We start from the raw sequence: 11,353 nt of genomic DNA on the forward strand, positions 1-11,353 counted from the left end.
CACACAGTCTCACACTGTCACACACACTCTCGCAGTCTCACATTGTCACACACACACACTCTCGCAGTCTCACATTGTCACACACACTCTCACAGTCTCACATTGTCACACACACACACACTCAGTCTCACACACAGTCTCACACTGTTACATACACTCTCTCCCACTGTCACACACACTCTTACAATCTCACACTGTCACACACACATACTTACAATCTCACACTGTCACACACACTCTCACAGTCCCATATTGTCACACACAGTCTCACACTGTCACATACACTCTCTCACACTGTCACACACACAGTCTCACACTGTCACACACATAGTCTCACATTATCTTAGTGTCATCTCACACTCTCTCTTGAACACTGTCAAACACATACTGTCACAGTCTCACGCTCTTTCACACACTGTATGCATATGTAAGTGTGCACAATAAATTAAAGCTTACCAATAGTATGGGGAATAAACATTGGTATCACCTGACCATCTGACAAAGAAATGCATTGCCACAAAACAACATAACCATACTCAATTTTAAAAAAAGCACTTTTCTCAAGTACAAAATGTAATATTAGCTGATTAAAAAAACAAAAAAACAATAGTGCTCAAAATATTTCATTTAAGCTCATATAAAACTTATGTAGTACTACATTCACAAAAACTCTCTACACCATTTTCACTGCAAAAAATATTTTATCCCACATCTCTTACAATGAAAGGGGTGGAGAGGTGTACTTCCTGTTTCTACTGGAAGAGGATTTACACTAGCTTTTTAAATAAGCACATTAGCACAATGACAAAGACAGCCCTGATTTTATCCTAGAGTCCTCTAGGATCCTGGAATCCTAAATGTACTTGAGCTTCCCCTGCAGCATGGCTATCTTAAAAATACAGTGTTTTTGAGGAACAATTCATCACACATGATTTTTTATCTTTAACCATTTTTTTTATTTAAAGACTCACTAAATCCTTTGCTAATTATATTAAAGACTCACACTTCTTCCCAGGACCCCAGCCGGTGCTATACTGAATCTGTGGATTTACATGCATAATCACACTGAGTGAAAGAGCTATGACACCGAAAACTGCTGGCTCACGTTAGGCATGTCACTCACTGGCAGATTCTGTTTGGTTTAGTACCGTCAAAAGTCGTTTTGGGAAAGGGAATTAGACATTGCGGGGACAGTGAGTTGAGTGTTATGACAATAAATAACGTTATTTATAATCCGGCTACATAAATTAGCATTCTGTAAAATTTACAGAATGCCAATTTATGTAGCCGGATTATAAATAATGTTATTTATTGTCAAGAGGTTATTGCAATATCACACACATCTTCTTGTGTAGATGTGCAGCATCTTTTGTCCAATCCAATACCTCTAATTGCTGTTGTGTGGCAGACTTCTTAAACTATCGTACTAAGCCAGTGCTCACTGTATTCAACCCCTGACATTTAGCAGGGCTGACTGTCACACTCTGAGTTACTTACGGTACAGTAGGGCAGAGCAGCAGCTGATCACTTGATGTCAATGATCGCAAGACCAAGTTGGAACTTGAATCCAGGCTCAGGATGGATGACAGGAGGCAGCAGTCTCTCCTACTTGCCAGTACTGTGCTGTCTATGCTGCTCCCTTGAACATGCACAGGGAGCCAATCGACGCCAGTCAAGTTGTCCTGGTGCAGTCAATCACCAGGAGAACATGACCATCTCTGATTGGCTCCCTTGCTAGGAGGCATCAAGAGGGATGCCTCCTATTGGTCCCAATTTTTGCTGCTAATATATTCACAGAACACAGGTGGCGCTACAGCACAGCTTTTCCCTTGACCCATGTACTGCAATGGAGAGAAGCATTCCTGTACCTGCCTCTTCATATCAGGTACTAGTTATTCAAGCCATTTTTGTTAGTCCTCACTAGTTTATGATTTTAATTGCCCATCCTAATATTTTAAGTTTTGTGTTTTAATAAAAGTTATATTTTAATTAGTTTGGTAGTGCATTATCTCTCTGCCCCATTATACCCATATATCAACCATGTTACTCACTCTTGTCTTCTGTGGCTGCTTCATGTGTATTCTTTGAATGGTTCCTTTCATCCATTCTTTTGTTGTATCCTTAAAATCATCTCAGTAGCATCTCCAGAGAATATTTGTAAAGGGGTCACTTGCTGGAGTCACTCATCGTTGTTGTGGGTGGGGCTGTGATGGGAGGAGTGGGGTTGGTCGATCAGAGGGTGGAGGCAGGTGGTTTACAGGTATACTCAGGACAGTTCATGGGGAGGGTCGTGCTGTGAGCAACCTGGAGAGATTGGGGTGGGAAAGCAAGGGCCAATCACAGTTGTAGGACCACATGGGGGTCATCCATTATGCTGGGGGGGCTAGTCTCCCCTGCCACCCTTAGCGACACCACTTAAGCATCTCGGTAGCACCCTACCTAGATGACATTCTGGTACAGATTCTTCAATAACACATGACTGAGTAATTCTGGAAGGACAAAGCTCTGATATGTTGTGTGTGTTTGCCTCCTCCTAGTAGACTTGAGAGTAATCCCACATGTGATTTCTCGTGGACTCTCATCATCATGAAAGAAATTAATTTATCAGGTAATCATAAATTTTGTTTTTTAGTATGATTTCATTTTAATAAGAATCAATAGCACAATTTTAGAGGGAAGTAACAATTAATTGAAGGAGCAAACCTGTTATGTATGTACATTTTATATGTACTTCAGTTTGATACCCAATAAAATAATTGGTGAAATATTTTACTTTAGTCTCTTCCCTGTGTTTTCGTATTATTTATATTTGTTTTCCCCCTTCTTTACTGTCTCTTTTTTTCTCTATTTTAGTCTAACTTTTTTTGTCTTGTTCTGTGCTGCTCATGTATTTGTCTTGTGACTTACAGAGGGACATCCCTTTTCTTCTGTGATGTATAGCAACTGTCACTAGATGGCGTGTAAGTAGCAATCTACAGCCAGGTAGTATACAAGGAGTATTAATTACATTGTATTTATATGCCATGCAGAATTCTGAGTTACAGAAACCTGTTTGTGCACATTAGGCAAACAAAATTCTAACTTAAAGGGACAGTGTTCTCCAGAATTGTTATTGTTTAAAAAGATAGATAATCCCTTTATTACCCATTTCCCAGTTTTGTATAACCAACACAGTTATATTAATATACTTTTTACCTCTGTGAATAAGGGGGCAGTCCACAGAGGTAAAAAGTATATTACTATAACTGTATTGGTTATGCAAAAATGGGGAATGGGTAATAAAGGGAATAACTATCGTTTTAAACAATAACTGTCCCTTTAATGCACCCGGCAAACTGGATTATTTCAGCAGATTCACCATATGTAATAAGATATTGAGGGTTAGCGTCCTGCATTCTCTTCCAAGCTTCAGTTACTCTTTGTGTGCTTGACGTGTTGGTTGTCACATAAAACCATTGAGTGCACAATGGAAACAGCCAGCCAGTATCCTGCTCTCTGGTGTATTGCTGTTTAGTACCTTACTGCAGACCTCAAAATGGTCCCTAATTCTGAGCTTATATCACTCATTTTATGAAAATGCTGTTTTTATTGTTTTACATTTTGTGTATTAGAGGGAGTCACTCCTCAAAATTAAGCTTACCTGTCATCAAAGAAAAGATACTTGTTTTTGCCCCTCTGAGACAGACATATGTCCCAACATGTAGAATTCCCCTTAGCCATACACAAAGACTGTCCATGCACCTCCATGAACTATCAAGACATGCCCACAAATCGGTTAGACATGCTCACAATCCTGTTGACTATGCACCTGTGACCAAGCCCCCTACAGGCAGCCCATCCCCAAAACGACAATAGTCCCCCTCAACCTCCAGAGTACCTAATACCTAGCAATAAATGTTGGGGGGTATGCCTTTCTGTCCAATTATCTTTAGCTTTCTGCATTACTGCCAGGTACCCTGCTGTAAAATGTTTTGTTGTCAAGTGCATTGCTGTTGTGTGTTTTACTTTTAAGTAGTTTGCTGCCCATTACTTTGTCTTGTGCATTGCTGTTAAAGGGATAGGAAAGTCAAAATTAAACTTGCATGATTCGGATAGAGCATGTCATTTTAAGACACTTATTTTTACTTCTATTTTCAAATGTGCTTTGCTCTTTTGGTATTCCTTATTGAAAAATATATTCACATATCCTACACTTGTGGGAGCTAGCTGTTGATTTGTGACTGCACACATTTGTCTTTTGTGATTGGCTAACTAGATTTTTTTTTAGCTGTCTACTGACTAGCTGTCAGTGGTGCAATGCTGTTCTTTCGGCAAAGGATAAAAAATAATGAAGAAAATTTGATAATAGAAGTAAATTGGAAGGTTGATTAAAATGGTATGTTCTATACAAATCATGAACAAAATTGGGGTTTCCTGTCCCTTTAAGTATCATACTATCCAGTACTCTTCTCCTCAGTACCATTTTGCCCTTTATCTTGACTTGTTACCTAGCATATTGCTGACCAGTGCTCAGCTATCTCATTTTTTTTTCTTTGCAAACTTAGTACTTTAGTCTGCAAAGTTATTTTCCTCCACTAGCTATTGGTTTGCAATATCATCTGATATTTAACATGTACCTTTTTATGTTCTTGTATCGATGGGTAACTGCATCAAGGGATAAATATAATTTGACATACTCAGTGGTGTCTGTATTTTGTATCTGTGTCTGCCCTTTCTGAACAAAGGGGATCCTAGAGATGATTTTATTTGTCTTAGGACTTCAGTAGTGTGTGTAAATAAATTCAGTGAGAAACCCAAAATTTGTATTCACTGAGAGACTCAATCCACCCTGCAGTTAAAGCAATGTTTTTTTGATCAAGGAAATAAGTGGGGCAAACTATTGGCGGAACTATTATGGTTCTTTATATAACTTAGGGAAAATGTCCTCCAAATACCAGAATCCCATAACTTAAGCATCTAAACATTCCCTTATCCAAGCTTATCTTAAAGACCTTTCACTGCTCAAACTTAAAGAAGATGATTCTGAATTTCTTCTACAAGATACGACGAGTCCACGGATTTCATCCTTACTTGTGGGATATTATCCTCCTGCTAACAGGAAGTGGCAAAGAGCTCCACAGCAGAGCTGTATATATATAGTTCCTCCCTTCCCCTCCACCCCCAGTCATTCTCTTTGCCTCTGTTATACTAGGAAGAGGTAAAGTGAGGTGTTAGTGTTAGTTTCTTCAATCAAGAAGTTTTTTTATTTTAAATGGTACTGGTGAGTACTATTTCCCTCAGGGGGATTTGGAAGAAGAATTCTGCCCTGAGATTGATCATCTTAGCAGCTGTAACTAAGATCCCTGTTGGTTACCACAGATCTGAAGGTAATACAGGAGACATCTTCAGTGTGGAGACCGATTTATACTACCAGCAGCATTGAGGTATGTGCGGCCTTTTATTCTGAGGAGACTTGGTATGTCAGAAAACGGCTGAAAATGTATTCCCTGTTAGGGAAGGGGTAAGCAGTAGACCTTTCTTCAAGGGGGGTGTTACTGAAACCTATTCATTTTATTCTGTTGACATTTTTTTGGGCAAGGTTTATAATGACAGAGACTGAAAGATTCATTATAAAGACACTGGGAGATATGTTTTGCGGTTGGTTGCTACACATTATGACCGTAGTATTTTATTAAGGGGTAGTCATTTCCACATGGCTTGTATCGTAGCCGCTCCTCCATGTGATTGTTTGGGCCTACTCGGTAATCGGTCCTGATGGGTGGGGCCTTTTTTCGCACGCTCAGACGCGCTCTGTATTTTGGCTAGGAAGCATCAGGCAATAGCTCCGGTGGTGCTTAAGCAGAGTTCTTTCCTCTCCGTATTGTTGTCGAGTCTTCTCGAAGTACCCTGGGGGCAGGTAGGTGCCACAGCAGAGCTGTGGCGAGGTGCAGAGGGTATTTTTTTGCTGACTTTATTATAAATGGCTATAAATACTTTTTAGCAGTTAATCTTTCCCTTAATAATTAGGGTGCAATAATTTTTGGAAATCTTATTTGGGATTGAGTTCATTTTGAAGATAAATTAACGGTTTACCGCACTTTTGAAAAAATTGTTCACTTTTTATTTTTTAAAGACACAGTACACGTTTTTCTGAAAACTATTTAAAGCATTTAATAAAGTGTTTAAACGACTATTGTTGGTTTTTACTGGTCTGTTCAGCATGTCTGACATTGAGGAATCTCAGTGTTCTATGTGTTTAGATGCCATTGTGGAACCCCCTCTTACATTGTGTACCTCTTGTACTGAAAGGGCCTTACATTGTAAAGAGCATATTCTAAGTAAAGATAGTGTGTCTAAGGATGATTCTCAGTCTGAAGAAAATCAGGATATGCCATCCAATTCTCCCCAAGTGTCACAACCTTTAACGCCCACACAAGCGACGCCAAGTACCTCTAGTGCATCTAATTCCTTTACTCTGTAGGAGATGGCTGCAGTTATGTCAACTACCCTTACAGAGGTATTATCTAAATTACCAGTATTACAGGGTAAACGCAGTAGGTCAAGTATTAATGTGAATACTGAATCATCTGATGCTTTATTAGCTATCTTCGATGTACCCTCAGAGTGTTCTGAGTTGGGGGTCAGGGAATTGCTGTCTGAGGGAGAGCTTTCAGACTCAGGGAATGTGTTACCTCAGACAGATTCAGAGGCTATGTCCTTTAAATTTAAGCTTGAACACCTCCGCCTGTTACTTCGGGAGGTTTTAGCGACTCTAGATGATTGTGACCTTATTGTAATACCACCAGAGAAATTGTGTAAGATGGACAAATATCTAGAGGTACCTACTTACACTGATGTTTTTCCGGTTCCTAAAAGAATTTCGGAAATTATAAAAAAGGAATTGGATAGACCAGGTATACCGTTTTCTCCCCCTCCTAATTTTAAGAAAATGTTTCCCATATCAGACACCATTCGGGACTCGTGGCAAACGGTCCCTAAGGTAGAAGGAGCGATATCTACCCTGGCTAAGTGTACAGCTATACCCATTGAGGACAGTTATGCTTTCAAAGACCCTATGGATAAAAAATTAGAGTGTATTCTAAAGAAATTATTTATTAATCAGGGGTTTCTTTTACAACCTACGGCTTGCATTGTTCCAGTAACTACTGCAGCATCTTTTTGGTTTGAGGCTCTGGAAGAGTCTCTTAAGGTTGAGACTCCGTTAGATGATATTTTGGATAGAATTAAGGCTCTTAAGCTAGCTAATTCTTTTATTACTGATGCCGCTTTTCAAATTGCTAAATTAGAGGCGAAAAATGCAGTATTCGCTATTCTAGCGCATAGAGCGTTGTGGCTCAAATCTTCGTCTGCTGATGTATCATCAAAAACTAAGCTTTTAGCTATTCCTTTTAAAGGTAAGACCCTTTTCGGGCCTGAATTGAAGGAAATAATTTCTGACATTACGATGCGGCTGTTAAGATAAGGGGTAAACAAAATAATTTTCGTTCCTTTCGGAATTTTAAAGGAGGACCCTCTGCTTCTTCCTACTCCACAAAGCAGGAAGGGAATTTTATCCAGTCTAAGTCAGTCTGGAGACCCAACCAGAAGTGGAATAAAGGTAAACAATCCAAGAAGCCCGCTGCTGCTACAAAGACAGCATGAAGGGGCGGCCCCCGATCTGGGACCGGATCTAGTAGGGGGCAGACTTTCTTTCTTTGCCCAGGCTTGGGCAAGAGATGTTCAGGAACCCTGGGCGCTGGAAATAGTGACCCACGGTTACCAATTAGAATTCAAGGACTTTCTCCCAAGAGGGAGATTTCATCTTTCAAGATTATCTGCAGACCAGATAAAAAGAGAGGCGTTCTTACGCTGTGTAAAAGACCTTTCTACCATGGGAGTAATTTGTCCCGTTCCAAATTCGGAACAGGGACAGGGGTTTTACTCAAATCTTTTCGTGGTTCCCAAAAAAGAGGGAACTTTCAGACCCATTCTAGACCTCAAGTGTCTAAACAAGTTTCTCAGAGTCCCATCGTTCAAAATGGAGACTATACGAACAATCTTACCAATGAACCAGGAGAGTGAATATATGACTACCTTCATATTCCTATCCACAAGGATCATCATCAGTTTCTAAGGTTTGCCTTCCTGGACAAACATTATCAGTTTGTGGCTCTTCCCTTCGGGTTGGCCACAGCACCCAGAATCTTCACAAAGGTTCTAGGGTCTCTTCTGGCGGTTCTCAGACCGCGAGGCATAGCAGTGGCGCCTTATCTGGACGATATTCTGATTCAGGCGTCAACTTATCTGACAAAATCTCACACGGACACAGTGTTGTCTTTCCTGAGAACTCACGGTTGGAAGGTGAGAGAAAAGAGAAGCAGAGAAAAGTTCACTAGTTCCACAGACAAGGGTTCCTTTCTTGGGAACTCTGATAGACTCAGTAGACATGAAAATATTTCTGACGGAGGTCAGAAAATTGAAGATTCTAAGTACTTGCCGAGCACTTCAGTCCATTCCTCGGCCATCAGTGGCTCAGTGTATGGAGGTAATTGGATTAATGGTAGCGGCAATGGACATCATTCCGTTTGCTCGCTTTCATCTCAGATCACTGCACCTGTGCATGCTCGGACAGTGGAATGGGGATTATGCGGATTTATCTCCTCAGATAAATCTGGATCAGGAGACCAGAGACTCTCTTCTTTGGTGGTTGTTGCCAGATCATCTGTCCCAGGGGACTTGTTTCCGCAGACCCTCGTGGGTCATAGTGGTGCAGTCTGGAATTCCCTGAAGGCTCAGGGTGTTCGGACTCAGGTGGAGTCTCTACTTCCAATCAATATTCTGGAACTGAGAGCAATATTCAATGCGCTTCAGGCGTGGCCTCAGTTGGCTTCGGCCAAATTCATCAGATTCCAGTCGGACAACATCACGTCTGTGGCATATATCAATCATCAGGGGGGAACAAGGAGTTCCTTAGCGATGATAGAAGTATCCAAGATAACCCGATGGGCGGAGGCCCATTCTTGTTATATGTCAGCTATCTACATCCCAGGTGTAGAGAACTGGGAAGCGGATTTTCTAAGTCGACAGACCTTTCATCTGGGGGAGTGGGAACTCCACCCGGAGGTGTTTGCCTCACTGATTCTCCAATGGGGCAGACCGGAATTGGATCTGATGGCATCTCGACAGAATGCCAAACTTCCAAGATACGGATCCAGGTCGAGGGATCCGCAGGCCGAACTGATAGATGTCTTGGCAGTGCCTTGGTCGTTCAGCCTAGCTTATGTGTTTCCACCATTTCCTCTCCTTCCACGCGTGATTGCTCGAATCAAACAGGAGAGAGCTTCAGTAATCCTGATAGCGCCTGCGTGGCCACGCAGGACTTGGTATGCGGATCTAGTGGACATGTCCTCTCTACCACCATGGGAACTTCCTTTGAGACAGGACCTTCTCATTCAAGGTCCTTTCCAACATCCAAACCTAATTTTTCTGCAGCTGACTGCGTGGAGATTGAACGCTTGATTATATCTAAGCGAGGATTCTCTGATTCGGTAATCGATACTTTGATACAGGCTAGAAAGCCTGTCACTAGAAAAATCTATCATAAGATATGGTAAATATCTTTATTGGTGTGAATCCAAGGGTTTCTCATGGAGTAAAGTTAGGATTCCCAGGATTCTGTCTTTTCTCCAAGAAGGATTGGAGAAAGGGTTATCAGCAAGTTCCTTAAAGGGACAGATTTCTGCTTTGTCAATTTTGTTTCCAAACGTTTGGCAGATGTCCCTGATGTTCAGTCTTTTTGTCAGACTCTAACTAGAATTAAGCCTGTATTTAGACCAATTACTCCTCCCTGGAGTTTGAATTTAGTTATTCGAGTTCTTCAAGGGGTTCCGTTTGAACCCATGCATTCCATAGATATTAAATTGTTGTCTTGGAAAGTTCTGTTTTTGGTTGCTATTTCTTCTGCTCGAAGAGTTTCTGAGCTTTCAGCGTTACAGTGTGATTCGCCTTATCTCATATTTCATTCTGATAATGTGGTTTTACGTACCAAACCTGGTTTTCTTTTTTTATTAATCAGGAAATTGTTGTTCCTTCCTTGTGTCCTAATCCTTCTTCTAAGAAGGAGCGTCTATTACATAACCTGGACGTGGTCCATGCCTTAAAGTTCTACTTGCAGGCAACTAAGGATTTCCGTCAATCATCTTCATTATTCATTGTTTATTCTAGAAAGCGTAGGGGTCAGAAAGCTACGGCTACCTCTATTTTTGGCTGAGGAGTATCATCCGCCTGGCATATGAGACTGCTGGACAACAGCCTCCTGAAAGAATTACGGCTCATTCTACTAGGGCTGTGGCTTCCACATGGGCCTTTAAAAACAATGCATCTGTTGAACAGATTTGTAAGGCTGCGACTTGGTCGTCCCTTCATACTTTTTCAAAATTTTACAAATTTGATACTTTTGCTTCTTCTGAGGCTGTTTTTGGGAGAAAAGTTCTTCAAGCAGTGGTGCCTTCCGTTTAGGTCTCTGTCTTGTCCCTCCCTTTCATCCGTGTCCTGTAGCTTTGGTATTGTATCCCACATGTAAGGATGAAATCCGTGGACTTGTCGTATCTTGTAGAAGAAAATTAAATTTATGCTTACCTGATAAATTGATTTCTTCTACAATACGACGAGTCCACGGCCCTCCCTGTCATTTTAAGACAGATTATTTTTTACAACTTCAGTCACCTCTGCACCTTTTAGCTTTTCCTTTCTTTTCCTTAAACCTTTGGTCGAATGACTGGGGGTGGAGGGGAAGGGAGGAGCTATATATACAGCTCTGCTGTGGTGCTCTTTGCCACTTCCTGTTAGCAGGAGGATAATATCCCACAAGTAAGGATGAAATCCGTGGACTCGTCGTATCGTAGAAGAAATCAATTTATCAGGTAAGCATAAATTTCCTTTTTTAGATTATCCCTTTTGAAATAGAAGAGATAAAGCAGGCAATTAAAGATCTCCCATCAGGGAAAAGCTCAGGTCCCGGATGGGCTTACCACAAAATATTATAAACTCTACAACTCACAACTTTTTACCACACTCGCTTAATCTTTTTTTTTTTTTTTTAAATATAATTTTTATTGAGGTTTAGTTAAAGGCATACAGAGATCATAATAACAAATTCTTATGTCACATGAGATAAGGCTGCAAAGTTACAGGAGCAATAAAGTAGACATAAAAGAGACGTATAGCCAACAAGTTACACAGCTTACAAACATTATACAGATAGGATGCTAATCTTTCAGGAACCTTCTATATGGCACAATAGGATACTCTTGGACCAACAAAAGTAACAGGTAGTAATGAAGTGAAAGAAGGAAATTGTAGCTAAGGAGACCGC

The sequence above is a fragment of the Bombina bombina genome, chromosome 1 (assembly GCF_027579735.1).
Source record: "Bombina bombina isolate aBomBom1 chromosome 1, aBomBom1.pri, whole genome shotgun sequence".
Lineage (NCBI taxonomy): Eukaryota > Metazoa > Chordata > Amphibia > Anura > Bombinatoridae > Bombina > Bombina bombina.